The sequence below is a fragment of the Dasypus novemcinctus genome, chromosome 26, assembly GCF_030445035.2.
Source record: "Dasypus novemcinctus isolate mDasNov1 chromosome 26, mDasNov1.1.hap2, whole genome shotgun sequence".
Lineage (NCBI taxonomy): Eukaryota > Metazoa > Chordata > Mammalia > Cingulata > Dasypodidae > Dasypus > Dasypus novemcinctus.
This window is the reverse complement of record NC_080698.1, coordinates 30,803,389-30,820,238: the sequence shown is the minus strand read 5'-3', so window position 1 is coordinate 30,820,238 and position 16,850 is coordinate 30,803,389. Positions and strand designations below refer to the sequence as shown.

Sequence of the window (16,850 nt, the reverse complement as noted above, 5' to 3'; positions counted from 1 at the left end):
CATTCAGCTGGGTAGACTGGTCCTGGGTCTCCCAGAACACACCATTATCCACTCAGCACATTCCCCCATTAGTTCTGTTTTGTGAGAATAAGGAAAAAAAGTAAGGTTAGGGAATGCACCTTTGAAGGGATTGTGGAAATCAACATCAGTTTCTTTAAAAATTAAAAGGAGAAAGATGTCAGGGAGGGAAAAAAAAAAGATAAATTAGTTCATAGAGCATTAACAAACAAGACCTGCCTGCTCTGTGTTTCCCGGGGGAGCTGTTGGTTCTTGGGAAGATCAGATATTCGAGGAATGCCATCATTTACGGGGGTGGGTCTGAAGTAGATTTACAAATGAGGGCTTCAGAGCAGGAAGCTCTCTGCAGTCTGCGGGTTGCTAATTCTCCCTCCTCCACTTTCTGTCAGTGGGCCATCAATCAAGCATGAGACTTGACACCCTTTGAGCCTCAGTTTCCTCACCAGTAAAATGGTTCTTACCTGATAGGCCTGTTGTGAGAATGAAATGTATGCAAGCCTTGCCCAAGGTAATATCTGGTGTGTAGCACGCTCTCTCTACACTCAGGCTATTATTATTTATTGTAAGGTCAATATTGTCCGTCCTATCGTATCTCCTGGCTGCCTCTAGAGAATCCTAGAGGAATAAAATGGGCCTGAGAAAGATATAATGTGTTGGGGCAAAGAAGAAAGAGGTTAATTTCACAAACCTGATTTAGGGAAGATTCCTTGCCTGCAGAAGGCTTAAAAGGGGACAATTCTGATTATTCTGGAAGATCCTGTGGCTATTTTGGCTTGGTTTGTAATTACCTGTTTATATGTAAGTGTCTTTCTAATCTGCTTAAGTTTGTTTTTCTTTAAAAAGCCCCTGGAAACTTTCAGACTGTCGGTTTTCTTTAGATAAATGGTTTAAAATCTTTAAAAAAAAAAGGGGGGGGGCATGGGGTGAGGATAGGGGTAGCTTTCATTTGGTAGCCCAGACATTTTAGTCTTTAGGTCTCTAAGGTTGGTGAGTTAGTCTGGCCAAGCCTAATCCAATTCTTTTCCTTATCTTCAGCTTGTTCCAGGTAGTTTCCTGAGTGACCACTTGACTGAAGTGGAGGACAGTGTTTTGAAATTGTCCAAACCATGCTGAGTGGTAGAAAGAACGTGGGGTTGGGAATCAGACAAACAAGTGGCGTGACCTTGACTAAGGCATTTATCCTTCCTGAGCCTTGATTTACTCATCTGCAAATTGGGGTTAATGAAAGCAGCACATTTGCAGGGCAATTTTGAGAAGATTAATGATATGGAAGGACTTTGTTCTTGCATTAGTTCTTGCTCATGGCAGAGAAAGAAATGATGAGAAATAAGCACTTTTGTCATCAGGCTTATTTTCAAGCAGAATTTGGGTTTCTTGCTACCATTCTGTCCCCATCTGTCCTCTTTTCCTCCTGAACAGAGAGGATTCTTTTTTCCTCCAAAGTCTGTTATAAAACTAATTTAAGAAAACCAGGTGAAATGAAACACCATGGGGCAAAGTTGTATACAGTAGTTAGCTCGAAGACTCTAGAACCAGATGAACTGATTCAAATCCCAAGTCTGCTACTTATTATCTCTGTAATCTTGAACAAATTAAACTCTCTGAGGCTCAGTTTCCTCATCTGTAAAATAATAACAGTATACATCCCCATAGGATTGATATGAGAATTAAATGAATTAATATTTGTAATGTGATTAGAACAGTTCTGGCAATGACTATTTTAATTTCCCATCAAATGGTGACCACCATTTATCACATCCCTGTTATTATAAATGTTAACTATTTCCCTTTTTTTTTTTTTAAAGATTTATTTCTGTTTATTTAATTCCCCTCCCCTCCCCCGGTTGTCTGTTTTCTGTGTCTTTTTGCTGCGTCTTGGTTCTTTGTCCGCTTCTGTTGTTGTCAGTGGCACGGGAAGTGTGGGTGGCGCCTTTTCCTGGGCAGGCTGCACTTTCTTTCCCACTGGGCGGCTTTCCTTACGGGCGCACTCCTTGCTTTCCTTACGGGCGCACTCCTTGCGCGTGGAGCTCCCCTACGTGGGGGACACCCCTGTGTGGCAGGGCACTCCTTGCGCGGATCAGCGCTGCGCATGGACCAGCTCCACACGGGTCAAGGGGGCCCGGGGTTTGAACCGCGGACCTCCCGTGTGGTAGACGGACGCCCTAACCACTGGGCCAAAGTCCGTTTCCCTATTTCCCATTTTTTGATGGTGTAAATAATGCTGTGATGAACATCTTTGTGTATTTGGTATTGTTGTTATTTGTGATTATTTTTTCGAGTGAAGTTTCTTAGGTGGGAAGGGCATTTTTAAGCAAAAGGAAATTCCTTAAGGGAGAATGCTGAAATGGAATCCATGCATTCTTGATATTTGCTAAATTTAAATTATAGGACAGTCATTGCTTTAACCAATAAGCACCTAATGAATGCCTAAGATGTGTCAGCACCAGTCTAGGCACTAAGGATGCAAAGATAAATATGTCATGGGCCCTTCCTTCCAGGGAATTTGACTTTCCATCAAGGGCTACCTCATGGCAATTTCATATTAAACTTTTCCTTTGGTTTCCTTGTCAGTGGCTGCTGCTCTTGGCTTTTAGTCCTTCACTGAGTTTTCTCACAGAGGCTTAAACATTCATGCCAAAAAATGCCCCCAAACACCTTCCAAGACCAGGGAATGTGTTGTTGTTGTTTTGTTTCTCAATTAAAACAGTGGCTTAACACTAATTCTATAGGTTGCTTTGGTCATTCCTAGTGAACAACCCCTTCTTTCTAAAATTTAGCTTTCCTAAGGCTGAACTCACCAGCCTTCCAGCCTCCTGACAACTCCTCTTCCACTGTCGCCCCTGAATTAAATCCCCATTCTCTAGAATCATCCCTAAGAATTTCCCCCTTTCTCTTTCCATCATTGTATGCTTCCTCTTTTCAATTCTCATTACCAGAACTCTTCTTTTTTCTATCATCAGATGCTCCCTCTTTTCCATTCTCCATATCAGAAATCTAGTTTTCCAAGCCCTCATTCTCCTCCATTCAACCTCATCATAAAAATATGTATGAAGTTTGTTTGTTTGGGCTAAGAAATGAGTGTTTACTATAGACATTGTTAAAAATGGCCATGCCTGATTTCATTCAATCCTCACCACAGTCCAATGAGGTAGATTCTGTTATCATCTCCATTTAACAAATTAATAGATTTTAGGCCCAAAGAGATTACGTTACAAAGCCACTGAGTTCCCAGGTCTGTTCTGATTCGTTTGAACCCTACCACCTGCTCTTTTTGCAAGTTTTCTTCCTAAAACATAGATTTGATCATTGTTTGCTTGTGCAAAAATCTCTTTAACAGTTTCTCCTTGCATGCAGACACCCACCCCTCTTCACCCAACTGGCGTTCAAGGTCCTCCTTAATCTGGCATTAAAAATATGAATCTCCCATACTCTACTGTTCTTATTTCTTAATACCTGTTCTTAATATCCTCCCTTCTTTCCCTACAGAGCCTTATGCTATTTTGCCTTCCAGCTTTGCTCACTCTTCTTCCTAGAATTCCTTGAAAAACAAAGTCTCTCCCTTCTTATTTTGCTTCCTGCCACATTTCCTTAAGAATATTTTAAGATGACATAATCAGTAGGAAACCTTGCTTTCTGAAAGTCAGTTAAAATAGTGGAGTGGGGACTTCCATTTTCTTTAAATAGTTGACAATGATTTTTTCCAAGTCAACCCTTAAGCCGCAAAGATAACAAGCTACTCCAGTAACACAACACCGACAAAAGGCAGGGAATTCCTGAAACCTGACTCGCAAGGATGCCCGGCTTTATCACTTAGTCAGCCACAAATGAGTTTGTAAAAGCAAATTATTTTTTTAAAGACCCTTAAAGGTGGGAGTTACCAAGTGTGACTCTGTGGTTTGGGCACTTCTGCTTATAAGAAAAGGTGAGTGACTACAATTTACAATTCAGAATGAGAGTATGTTAGCACCCAGCTTCAAATGAGTAGGAAATATTCACAACTTTCACAGCTTTGCTATAAAACCTGGGGCTGTTTCCCACGGGAAAAGGAACTTGTTTGAATGTGCTGAGAGTAATTTCTGAAGAAGAAAAAAAAATCAAAGACTTTCAAGTACTTCATCCCCTAGTTCTTACACCTTTGAGCACTTGAAGCTCTAAGATGTAATTCCATTTCCAGGGACCTTAAAACCAGCTACAATATTAAAAAAAAACAGCCGTTCCCATGGTCTGTGCTGAGCACTTGACTCTGTTAACTGAGAGGCAAGCATGAAGACGGGAGCTTTGGCACTTAACTTTGGGGTCAAGCTCGGGCCCAGGGACTTGCTGTGTAGCTGTGAGTTGTTTACCTACTGGCCCTCAGTTTGTCTGTAAAATGAATAATCCTTTTTAAAAAGTGCTTTGGCATGATGATGTTGACACGGAGGAAGAGGAGGAAGAAGAGGAGGAGGATGCAGAAGAAAAGGAGAAAACCTCATCAGAACCCTGTGCCAATAGGCATCATTATTGTCCCATTTCATAGATAGGGAAACTGAGCTTTTCAGCAGTTACACAGTGAAAGAGTGGCAGAACTGGGCCTCCAAGCCTTATACTCCTTACCACTGTCAGGAGTCTCCTTTTTGATTTTCAGGCACAAACTTGTTAGAATCCTTACCTTCCTGGTTGGCAGAAAACAGAAGGCTGACTTGACAGAAGCCGAATGTTTCTGTGTGATTCCAGGCTGGGTCTTTAATGAAACAACAAAAGTTTTGTGGAAAAAAACTGTTTTTTTTCTTTACATATGAATTGGTCCTATTTAGAGCTTTGTGTTAAAGGTATAGACAAGTTCTGTTGTGAATCAGTTGGGTGCACTGCTACCTTATATATTTATAATTATACGTTCCTAAAAATCTATAAATTTAAAAATCTAAATTGATAGGCTGTTTTACATGCTTTACAAAGAGACTCATTGATCAACCCATGAGGTTTGTATAATTTTATCTTCACTTATAAGCAAGCTTAATAAAGTAGGTGTGGAGTTATATTTATGTTATATTAAGGTTTAAGGAGCTAAGGGTTGTTACCTTGAAAAAACAACAGCAACAGCAGTAGGGGCTCATGGACAATAAGTATGGAGAAGATGGGACTATAGTTGAAGTTAGCCAGGTTGTCTTTACAAGGCTTTTGGTCAGTTTGTATGCACAGCAGATCTCCAAGAAGAAGATGAGAAAGCAGCATTTCCCACACTTATTTGTCCCTAATGTCTAGAGCATCGTGCTGGACCTTTGTTACATACTTTGCTGTGTGAAATGTGGATTTAATAATTGACTGAAAGCTCAGTATTAAAATGTCGTTAAAGGATAAGTAGTCTGTTCTTTGTAGTCCCTTCCAAATTCATTACTCCCCTCGATTTTAATTGCATTACTTCTTAGCAGGGTAAATATGAACCCAATTCTGAGCCTATTTTATCTAAAGAAGCCTGAATTGGGAAAGACTCATTCATCCCATATTTGGGGCATTTTTTCATCTGCTCTTAAGATAGAGCTGCCCAATGTCATGTCATTGAGCCCCTTCATTGTATAGTGGATGAAATGAGGAATGACGTACCTGTAGCTGAAACCAGGCAGATGAGACAAAATCTACAGTCCCCAGGTCTTGCTGACTATCTAGATCTACCATTTTAGCTTGAACCTGTGCAAAGAGGCATTTGGGGATCCTTGCTGTCCCTGATAAGAGAAGTAACGAAGGGACAGTAGGCAGTGGACTCACAACCTTAAGGTTCTATCAGTGGAGTGGTCCTGAGTCTGATATTAGTCACTTGAAGAGATAGCCTAAGAGTGAGAAGGCAGGAAATGAGCACTCGGTCCCTGATGTCCCGAACACCTCACCTTTTTCTCAGTGCTCAACCGCCTTCATTCTTGTAGATTAAATACCTACAGTGTGCTGAGCTCTGGGGCAAAGCACGGGCTACGGCGAGGCAGCAGCCAGGGTTTCCAGTCTTCCTTTTATTGCTGAGACACAATCAATCATTCTACATTCTTTATAGGAGGCAGTGGGAAAAAGCAGAGGTTTTCGAATCAGACAGACCTGACTTTGAGACAAGTCCATTTCACATGCTGGTTGCATGACCTTGAGTCAGTTTCCAACTGTCTGAGCCTAAGGTCCCTTATCTTTAAGAGGTTTGTTGGGGGTTGACTAGATAAAGCTCCTTGCAGGGTTCCTGGCACAGAATGGAGACTGGGTACTTGTAAATTTGCTTCCATGTTGGAGTCCCCTTAATTACGCAGAGATGCATTTTTTTTTTAAAGAAGAATCCCCAGGTCTCAAAGTACTTAGTCTACCCATTCATTGGTAAATAGAGATAATTACAGTTCTTCTCTAACAGGGGTGACTTATGGGTAATATGACATAATGCCTCCTTAGAGGCATACTGTCTGGTTTACGGTAAGTCACAAAAAAATTAGTTATTACTAATTTTCTTAATAATACTAAAAGCTATTACTATTGTTGTCATTTATTAACAATTATCTCAGGATGATGGGAATAGAAGCATTTACAATTTTCCTTCTTTTTTTTTCATATCAGCATGTTTTCATTAATCCGCAAGTAAATACAGTGCTTTTTCCAAAATTTTTAATGTTACTTTATACTTTAAAAAAAAAACCTCAGAGCTTAGTATAGCAACTCCCCAATCTCAAGTACTGCATACTCTTCCAAAATAAATGTAGAATTCATGGAATACTATCCATTTCATCTAATAGAAATATCCTAAACCAAGGGGTAAATCTTTTGGCTGCTTCCCCCAGAGCAGTGAGCCAGTGACTCCCCAGCACGAGGGAGCCCCCTTCAAGAGCCTGCCAGCTCTCAGCCTGTGTGCAGGGACTGAAGGGAACAGGGTGCCATGTGCCTTTGTGATCAGGCTTATTCTGGCCTGGGGCACTGGACCCCGAGGCTGGGCAAGCTGAAAGGAGCAATTAAGAGAGTGGAAACCTACCAGAGAAAAAGCAAGCTGTCGGCAGGGCCAGCGTCATGGGGGTATGACCGGTGCCACCGTACAGGGCCCTGTGATCAGAAGGGCTTGGTTCTTCTGTCCCTGTCTTGAAAGTTTGGATAATACTTTTGACCCCAGGGCTCTGCACTTTGATTTGCACTAGACGCCACAGATTGCATAGCTGGTCCTGGCTGTTGAAGCTGTAAGGCATGGAGAAGGCCTGGATGTTGAGTGGATTATTAAAAGAAGGAGTCAGTTTACAGGTGTCTAAATAGGTGTCCTGTGAGAAAGGAGGCTGCACAATGAATTCTGCAAACAAGCTTTTGGGTCCCCCTTTGATTCCAATGTTTGCTCCACCAGGCCTGAGGCAAGGGAAGTAACGTAACCTCTGCCTCCTGGGGGTGTTGCAAGGATTAAGAGAGAAAATGAACAATGTGAAGGGTTTGGAATAGTGCCCGGCACATAAGAAGTCCCAATAAAGGTGTTCTTCCTGTGGACCAGGCTCATTCCTAAGAGCTTCATTGATATTTAGCTGCTTAATTCTTTTTTTAATTTTATTTTATTCTTTCTCCCCTCCCTGAGATGGCTCCCTCATCTCTCTGCTCATTGTCTGCTCACTGTGAATGCTTGCTGTCTCTGGTCATTTTGTCTGCTCTTTGTCTCTGCTGTTGTGTCTGCTCGTTATCTTTAGGAGGCAAAGGAAACCGAACCCAGGACCTCCCATGTGGGAGGCAGGCACCCAACTACTTGGACCACATCTGCTCCCTGCCACTTAATTCTTTTATCAACTCTATGGGCAAGTAATATTCTTATCATTTAACGGAGGCACAGAGAAATTAAGTAACTTGCCCAAGTCACTCAGCTCTAAAGAGGTGAAGCTGGGATTCAAACCCAGGCTCCCTCTCACTTAGCCACAACACGTGCTTCCTCTACCATCGAATATGATGTCCCAGGCCCTTTGACACACTTTATGTCATTTTACCCTCAGAATGACGTTGTTGGGATCCTCCTTCTGCAGTTGTGGAAACTGTGGCCTGGAGACAAGGTTGCACACTTAATGGTGGAACATAGATTTGAACCCTCGCCCTCTGACTTTCCTCTCTGCCTTTGTACTTGAAAAATCCTCAAAAGTAAATCCAAACGTTCTTACAGGAAGCTACCAGACTGGACTGCTAATGCAAATGCAAAGAATGCAGTAAGATCTGGGGAACTCCCAGACCCAGATACCATCTACCAGATAGTGTAGAGCCTGCTGAGGGCGGCAGTGTAGTGGAGTTGAAATAGCACAGACCCTCAAGTCATGTTCTTTCACTCCCAGCTCTACCCTGAAGAGCTGTGTGATATTCTGAAGGTCTGAACACCTTTTTTTTTAACGAATCAATTTTATTGATACACGTTATTAAAGCATACAATTCATCCAAAGATCTGCACCTCTTTAAGTCTCGGTTTTTCTGTCTTTAAAAGGAGGGTGCTAATAGTGCCTGTGGCAAAGAATTTTTATAGGGATTACATAAAGCAACCGGATTACATGCATAGATCAGTGCCTAGCACTTTATATTTCAAACCCTTAGGTTTTTTGTAAAAAAGAGAGATTTTGAATAGAATTAAGTGGTCCTTTATCTGTTGGTCCTTCTTAGTACTTAACAAGGCTCATTTTTGAAGATAATCTCCTTTGAACTTTCAAATGACCCTGCAAGGTAGGGTCTCTATTTCACAGAAAAGAAAGCTAAGGCCTAGATCAACCATTTAATGGCAGAGTTCGTCAGGCTTTCACCATTCACAACTTAAGTATTTGATGCAAGTACACAAAAGAGAAACAGACCCCCAAAATCCCAACGTTTAAATCCGTACAGTTAATGTATGTGTAAAGGGCTGTTAACCTCACAGTGGGGGGCATCCTCCTCTGCGCCTGGCTCTCAGCGCCTCCTTTGCATTCCCAGCTTCCCTTTCTACAGGAGTAAACCAGGCCATTCAACCCATGCTACTCAGCCCTACTCGAGCTCTTCAGATAGAGGCTGGCTGAGACATTTGCATGTTTAGTACTTGCTACAAATAGAAAGTAGCAGGGCATGTGAACTACTTCCACTCCAGAAGTGTGAACCACCCAGAATCCCCCTGAGCTAAGGATGACACTGTGGGGGATTAATTCTCCATTCGCTCACTGACAGGCATTTCAGTCCCTTTTGGTGTGGTTCAGAACACAGAGTGCTAACATAACACACAGTCTTGTCATCTGTGTTCAAAGGCTATTGTGGTTAATCTGGTTTTTCTGTGATCAGTCACAAGTGCAGAAGAAGGGACAGAGCTTTGGAGCTTCAAGTTGATCATGAATACTTTTCACTTCTTTACTTAAAAAAACCCCAGAAGACATTCCCAGACGATTTCTTTTGCTTGCCACTCTTTTGTAGGAAAACACTGCTTGTGTTGATTTTTTTTCTTTCACATGTGCTTTTTCTAAAATGAGATTTGTATAAGTGAAATATTTTCATTTGAAGTATTTACAGATTTTTGTGTTAGCCTTCTTCCCACTCTAAGTCATGCTTACTGGTTTTATTTCTTCTACCAGGTATTAAAAGAGTTGAAAGTTCAAAGTAGACGAGATTGGAGTCTTCATTGAGCTGGCTAATGTTTAGGAAAATCCCTCATCACATTTTCATTTTGCTTAAGAAATTCTTTAGATTAAAAAAAAATTTTTTTTTGACAATTGGGCACCATCAAATGTGCAGATGGACAGAGGATTTTCTCCTGTTACGAGTTAGGCCGTAAATAATGTAATGACAAAGGAATTCTAGCTGAGAGCACACGGTGACTGCCAAAACTCAAGCAGATTCTTGTTCAAGAGGTACTTTTTGCTAGGGTGCTGAGAGAAGGAAAGTCTGACCCAAAGTCCATGGATTGGGCGTGCTATCGGAGAGCGTTTCAAGGCTGTGCATTCTGTCAAACCAATCCCAAAACTGTTTACAACTTGGAAATTGGCCTGCTGCTTCCTAATTTCTTTTCCTGGGTAGTTTATTATCAACCCTTAGAGTTGCCATATCTACCAAATAGAAATATAAGGTGGCCAGTAAAGCCTGAATTTCAGACAAATAATGAATCATTTAAAAAATATTAATACATTCCCAAATATTTTAAATGATAGTTCTAACCTAGATTAATCCAAATATTTTAAATGATAGTTCTAAACTAGATTCTTCACCATGGCAGTAATCCACCACCAGCCTGGTCTGAGAGTACTAGGATTACCATGGTTTGGTGAAAGCTTTGGTTTAGCATTCTGCAATCAGGATTAGGACCCCATTGATTCTTGTATTCTTCCCAAGGGCCCTATGAGGTAGGTCACTACTCTATTTCTGTGAGGAGGACACTGAGACACAAAAAGTTTAGTTTGCCTAAGACCACAAAACTCCTAGAGAGAGGGATACCTGAGACTGAACCCAGTTCCAAGTCCCAAACCTTATTAGCAAAATCAGAGGTCTGAGGGCAGGTTGTCAGGCTGCCGGTTTGAAGTTTCTAAGTCTGCGGAGCTCTGAAGCCAGGTGGCCTGTGTCCAAACGTGGGCTGCCCGCGTCAGGGCTCTGGCGGGACCCCAGGGAAACAAGGTGGCCTCTCTAAAACTCAGCTTCCTTATCTGTCAGTTAGAAACGACGCCCACGTCACTATGCCTTGCACATTGCTGTGTCATGCATGCAACATGTCATGTACGTCACCCTGACGTGTATGTAATACATGTCACTATGTCACTGTGAAGAGGAAATGAATTCATATATGTGAAATGTTGAACACACTAAGTGCCCAGACACGTGAGTCACTATCATTTTTGCTGCTTACATCGTGGCATATTTTTCTTTTTTGAAGGAAGGCATGTAGAATTTTTGAAAAATAAAATAAAGGAAGCCCAGAGGTGTTCCTGTATTGCCCTGAGAAGAAGGAGCTGAGAGATCTGCGATTGCTTAGACCAGAGGAAGACAAGACACGCAGGCTCAGACCCGAACCCCAGGGAAGGACAAAGTAAAGGACCTACTTTAGTCAAAACGGAGGTTGGGCAGGCAATCCCAGGAAAAGCCACCTCTCCCCTCTTTCCTGAAGTCGTAGGTGAGCTGGAGGCAAGAAAGGTTTTATGTAATCCTTTCTATTTCCAACAGGTTAGAAATTGATTGGTCACTTTTCCCTCTGCAAACAGATAAATTACCTTTGGCTTGAGGGCTGATCAAACTTTCAATTGAGGAACTTCCAAGGATACAAAGGCCTTGTGACTTGGGAGGGGGGAGGGCGCGGTCCAGCCCAGCCAGCCTGGCTCTTCTCTAGTCCCTCACCCTACCTTCTCTTTTTTCCAATTCTCTCCTCCTCTTCCTCCTTGGGTTCCCTGGTGGGCCCTGGAGTCGACCAGCCTCAGGTCCTCTAGATCTCTCACCCCCTCACTGCAGGATCTCGGGTAAGTCTTCAGACATCCACAGGCCTCTTTTTCCCCCATCCATGGCCTCAGGGTTTGAACCAGATGAGCTCAGCTTGCTTACCCAGCTGGCTGGAATCACTCATAAAAGTTTAGTCTGGAGAAGTAGAAAGTGAAGAGGGCACTTCATTTCAGCTATTATGAAATTACCTCTATTATCAGTTTAAGTGATTATTTTTATTAATCAAAAATGGCTTTAGACATTGAATGGGCTTGAGCTCTAGCTTTCTCCTTCTGCATAGGATTGACCAAGAATGAATGTGGCAACTTGTCCCCTTTAAAATGCCTTGATGAGATTCCATAAAAGAGGAGTAGAGTTCTCACTATGATTGTTTTGAGACAGTATAAAGAGTTGGGAATCAGGAATATCTTGTGGTTTAAAGTCCCTTTTTTTGTGGTGTGAGACTTCTTACCTAAAGCATTTCGAACTACTTGTTTAAAGATTCTGGGGTTCTGATTTTACAGTTCATTTTAGAGCACTTTTTAAAACTAAATTTGGTGTCTTAGTGTTAGGGGACAACTATAGACTGAATTGATGAAATCTAGTTTAAAATCTAGGGGGAAAAATCAGCCTGTCCTCACTCAAGGAAGAAAAAATTTTTAAGTAGTTTATGGAGCTATATTTACACACCATACAGTCCATCCAAAGTATGCAATGTCTCTTGTAATCACAGACTTGTGCATTCATCACCACAATCAATTTCAGAACATACTCCAAAAAGAAAAACCCCTACTCCTTAACAGTTACCTCTTAATCCCTCTATCCTTCCCCAGCGTTGCAAAACCACGAATCTAATTCTGTCTCTATAGATTTACTTATATTTCATACAAATTAAATCATATTTCTATATTTTGGAAACAAATATTATAACAGACTCAATCAGTGGCCGTCACAATTATAAATTCTTAATCCCCGCAGTAAACTAACCAAAGTTTTCCAGTTCCTCTTCCCGGCTCCTTCCCCCACTCCAGTCCCCTCTTTACAAAGTAAGGCAAAGTAGTGAAACCACTGGCTTTGAGTCCTGTCTGCTGCTGGTGTGACTTAAAATGACTTCATTTCTCTTAAGTCTCAGTTCTCACATCTGTAAAAGGGGGGTGAGAACCTCAAACATCTGTAGAGAGGGTTTAGTCCAGGGAAAGTGAGCTGTTGGGTTATCTCTCCTTTTAAATTGTTTACTGTCTTTTTTTTTTAATGTTTTATGTTGCATTTATTTCTATCACAGTGGTTCTCAAACCATTTGTTTAACACATGCTGCTGGGCCTCACCCACAGTGTTTCTCAGTTCACAGGTTTCTCAGTCCGAAGGTGACATGGGCCCCAAGAATTTGCCTTTGGAACAATTTCTCAGATTCTGCTAATACTGCAGGTCAAGGATAGGAACTGCTGTTTTATTGTTTGGCACATTTAAAATCCTTTTACCTACAAATTCGTAGGGAGACACTTACTGTAAGAAATTCCTCCTAAGTCAAGCTGGTAACAAACCAATCTAGATTTATCACTGAAGACATTGTTTCACAGCTAACTGAAAGGAAGGTGATTTTCTATTTTAAGGAAGAGCTGTTTGAAGCCAATCTGGCAATGAAAAACTGCTCTAAGTCAACTGATAACAGACCAGAAGCTGCTAATCACCCAAGCACTAATTGCTCAGTGCCAGTAGATAAGGAGGAAATGGATGTTTAGACACAGTGACCCAGATCCCTTTAATAATCACGTTTTATGCAAGCGGTCATCCTTATACACAGGATCCAGTGGTTTAGTTAAGTTGGCCCGTGTTACACCTATTTAGTTTAACAGTCATGATATGCACGTCTATTACTTATGATCATTCACTGCCTGACATTGCTTGACTATAGTTCAAAACTTTGACTGGTCACCACAGATTTCTACAAAGCACAGATGAAGAAGTGACTTCTCATCAGGGCCCATACAGGCCAACACCAGAAAACTAGCGCGTGCTTCTAATGCGCTCAATTCCTAAAGACAGTAAATCTTTCATTTGCAAGGAACACAGTAAATAGAGTTCCCAGCTGCCATAACTTGCCCAAGGCCTCGGAGGCTCCTTTTTACAACACTTTCTTTAATTTCTGATGATATTTAGGCGCTGTGGTACATTTACTCTTATTAACAGATTCAAGGCTCCATTTTTTTTTTTTTTTTTGAGGTACTGGGTCCAGGGATTGAACCCAGGACCTTGTATGTGGGAAGCCGGTGCTCAACCACTGAGCCACATTGGCTCCCCTGAGCTGGTTTTTCATTCGTTTGCTTGTTTGGTTTTTTGGTTTGGCTGGTTGGTTGGTTATTTTGTAGGCACCAGAAACTGAACCCAGGACCTCTCATGTGGGAGATAGGCACCCGACTGCTTGAGCAACACGCGATTCCCACCAAGTTTTTTTTTTTTTAATTATTCCTGCCCTCCCCCCTCCCTGCCCCGGTGTCTGCTCTCTGTGTCCATTCACTGTGTGTTCTTCTATGTCCGCTTGCAACCCTGTCAGTGGCACCAGGAATCTGTGTCTCTTCTTGCTGCGTCATCTTGCTGCGTCAGCTCTCTCTGTGCGCGGCACCACTCCTGGGCAGGCTGCGCTTTTTTCACGTGGGGCGGCTCTCCTTGTGGGGAACACTCCTTGTGTGTGGGGCTCCCCTACGCGGGGGGACACCCCTGCATGGCACGGCACTCCTTGTGCGCATCAGCACTGCGCATGGGCCAGCTCACCACATGGGTCAGGAGGCCCTGGGTTTGATTTGGTAGGCGAACGCTCTATCAGTTGAGTCAGATCTGCTTCCCCCAAGTTACTTTTTAAGTACAGTTTATTTCTTTATATAGTGAAGTTTCTGCAGACATTTCAGTTTAGACATTATTCCTAACACACTTTTTTTTTACATGCCTTCCCTTTAGGATTCAAGTTAGGGTACAGCTTTGGTATCAAGAAAGTGAAATTTGGGGGGTGGGTTTTTTTTTTTTTAACTGTCTAGGAAATGTAGTGGATGTCCCTACACCAAGCTTAGACAGCAAGAGTCTTAAAGGGAATTTTCAGAATTCATTTCCTCCAGGAAGTGCTAGCACCCAGTTTGTTCATTGCCTCAGAGTGGCAGGTGGCTAATTGTCACCATGTGCAAGCTCACAATTAGCTGCAAGCAGGTGCACACAATTGCTAGGGGTGACTTTTTTCCACACATGTCCCAGCACACACAGTTTTGCATATACATAAAGGGTAGCCTCGCTTTTGCCAACCATGTGGCTTTTGCAAAATGAGTGGGTTTGGCACGTTTGCTTTTGAGGTTAGTGAAAAAAAGAAAAACCAGGGGACTTGAGGATCCAAAAGGAACCATTGCCTGCATAGTAGTTGTGGTGGGTAAATGGTGGGTCACGGGCCTCTTCCTTCTGGAAAACTGTCAAATTAGGAATCTGGAACCCCTGAAAGAGAGGTTCAGTCTAGATTATCAGATAAAGCGCAAGCATGTTCTTCCTTGTGACAGCTAAATTCCTGCTGAGATGATGGAAAAAATTTCTGATTTGATCACTGAGCAATAGCAAGCAGTGTAGAGTTATGTGTAGGATCCGGAGAAACCAGTCCCTGCTGGCAACTCTGGTCAAGTGCATCCTTAAAATAACATTTCCATTGCTAACAGGGTCAGGAATGTCCAGATGGGTGAGTGTATTTACTGCTGGTGAAAGGCAGAGACATCCCCATTGAGGTCTCCTCCCCACAACTGCCTTCAGGCTCTCCCGGGGGTGGACCCTGGGGTTGAGCTCAACTCGCATAAACAGCATAAACAGCGCTGCCCCCTTGAAGCTGGGCTGGGCTACCCTGGAGGGCCTGGGGGATCCACAGGGCCTCAGGTTTCCGCTTCCCAGCCTTGGTTCTTCTGAGGGCAAACGAATAAGCACTTGGCTGCTTACTGTCAGTCCACTCAAACGTGAAATCCTGTTTGGTCCGAAACTCTTAAAATGATCAGGATTAACTTTATAGAATAATGTGCCAGTGCATCTAACACCCTATGGATTCTTTTTCCTTTTTTTCAATAAGCTCCTAACCTCTTGCATTAGCACTGCAGGACCTCCCCTCTAAATGGTAATGGGCTTGCTCTTAAGCGCCCTCATTTCCACCTGCTAGCCAGGTTTTGTTTAGATTTTAAGGTGAATTATATCACAAAAGAATGCATCAAGCATGTATATGGGAAGTGCACAGCCATGTACCTTACCTAGGTGAGGATTACTGCCCGGACCCCCAAATCCTCCCCACCACTCTTACTCTGTATTGTATCTTACTGTATCTTACTGTATCTGTATCTTACTGTATCTTACTCATCCCCACCCCACCCCCACAGCCCCACACCCCTCATTAATAAAATTCCCTGTCCCTGGAGGTACTGCTACTCTAACTTCGGGGTACATTATTTCTTTGCTTTGCTTTATAGTTTAATCACGTTTATAGATTCTTTTTATTTTACTTTGCTTGTTTTTTTTTAAATGATTTTTAAAAATTTTTATTCCTTCTCTGCTCCAAGATGGTGCCCTCATCTGTTTACTCGTTGTTTTTGCTCGTTTTTTACTCTTATCGTCTGTTCATTGTTTTCACTCTATGTCTGCTCTTTACTTGTCTTTTTTAGGAGGTACTGGGAACTGAATAGGGGATCTCCCATGTGGGAGGCAGGCTCTCAGCTGCTTGAACCACATCTGCTCTACTTGGCTTGGTTTTGTTTTGCTGTTGTTGTTTTGGCTTTTATAAAGGGTATTTTGGGGGGTAGAAGCTTATAGTTACAAGGCCCTAAAGATTCCAACTCAAGGTACCATAAGAGGTACTTTCTCACCCAAAGTCACTGGCCACATGTTGAAGCAATATGGCAGATGATGTCTGAGAGTGTTTAGCCTTCCTTCTTCCCCTTAAGGATATGTGGTCCCGGCTTTTTCTGATCTCAGCTGCAGGCTGGTGTAAGGCCTGTCTCTCTCCCTGGGGCTCTTTCTTTCTGGACTCAGCTGTTCTGTTCTCTTCACAAGGTCAGCTGTAGACTACAGGGTCATCTCTCTTCCTGGGGCTTCTGTCGTGTCTACTGAGCTCTCTCTCTTCCTCTGTGTTCTGTTTCTGTGTGTTTCTACTTCTGTGTTCTTGAATGAGCATCCATTGATATAGCCTGTGCCTGGTTTTGAACTATATACATGGAATCATGATGTATATAATATTTTGGATCTTGCGTCTTTGCTCAATATTTGTGCGATTCATTCATGCTGTATGTTCCCTCCTTTTGCCTCTTTGTTATGGCTGAAATGTGAATATGGTGTTGTGCTCTCCTGGACCACTGTAGGATAGCAACACCCCTGGAACGGCAAAGCAACCCAGAAAAGAGTTCATGTCCCTGAATAATTCATGCTTTTCTAGCTTTGACTTTTTAAAATTTTAATTTTAATAATATATTTTATTT

General features: G+C 42.3%; 1 protein-coding gene across 7 annotated transcripts in view; it reads left to right on the top strand.

Annotated features, from left to right (window-relative positions):
• The window catches only part of FRMD4B (FERM domain containing 4B), a 365,011-nt gene that overhangs the window by 293,079 nt on the left and 55,082 nt on the right, over positions 1-16,850 (top strand). The window lies entirely within an intron of this gene.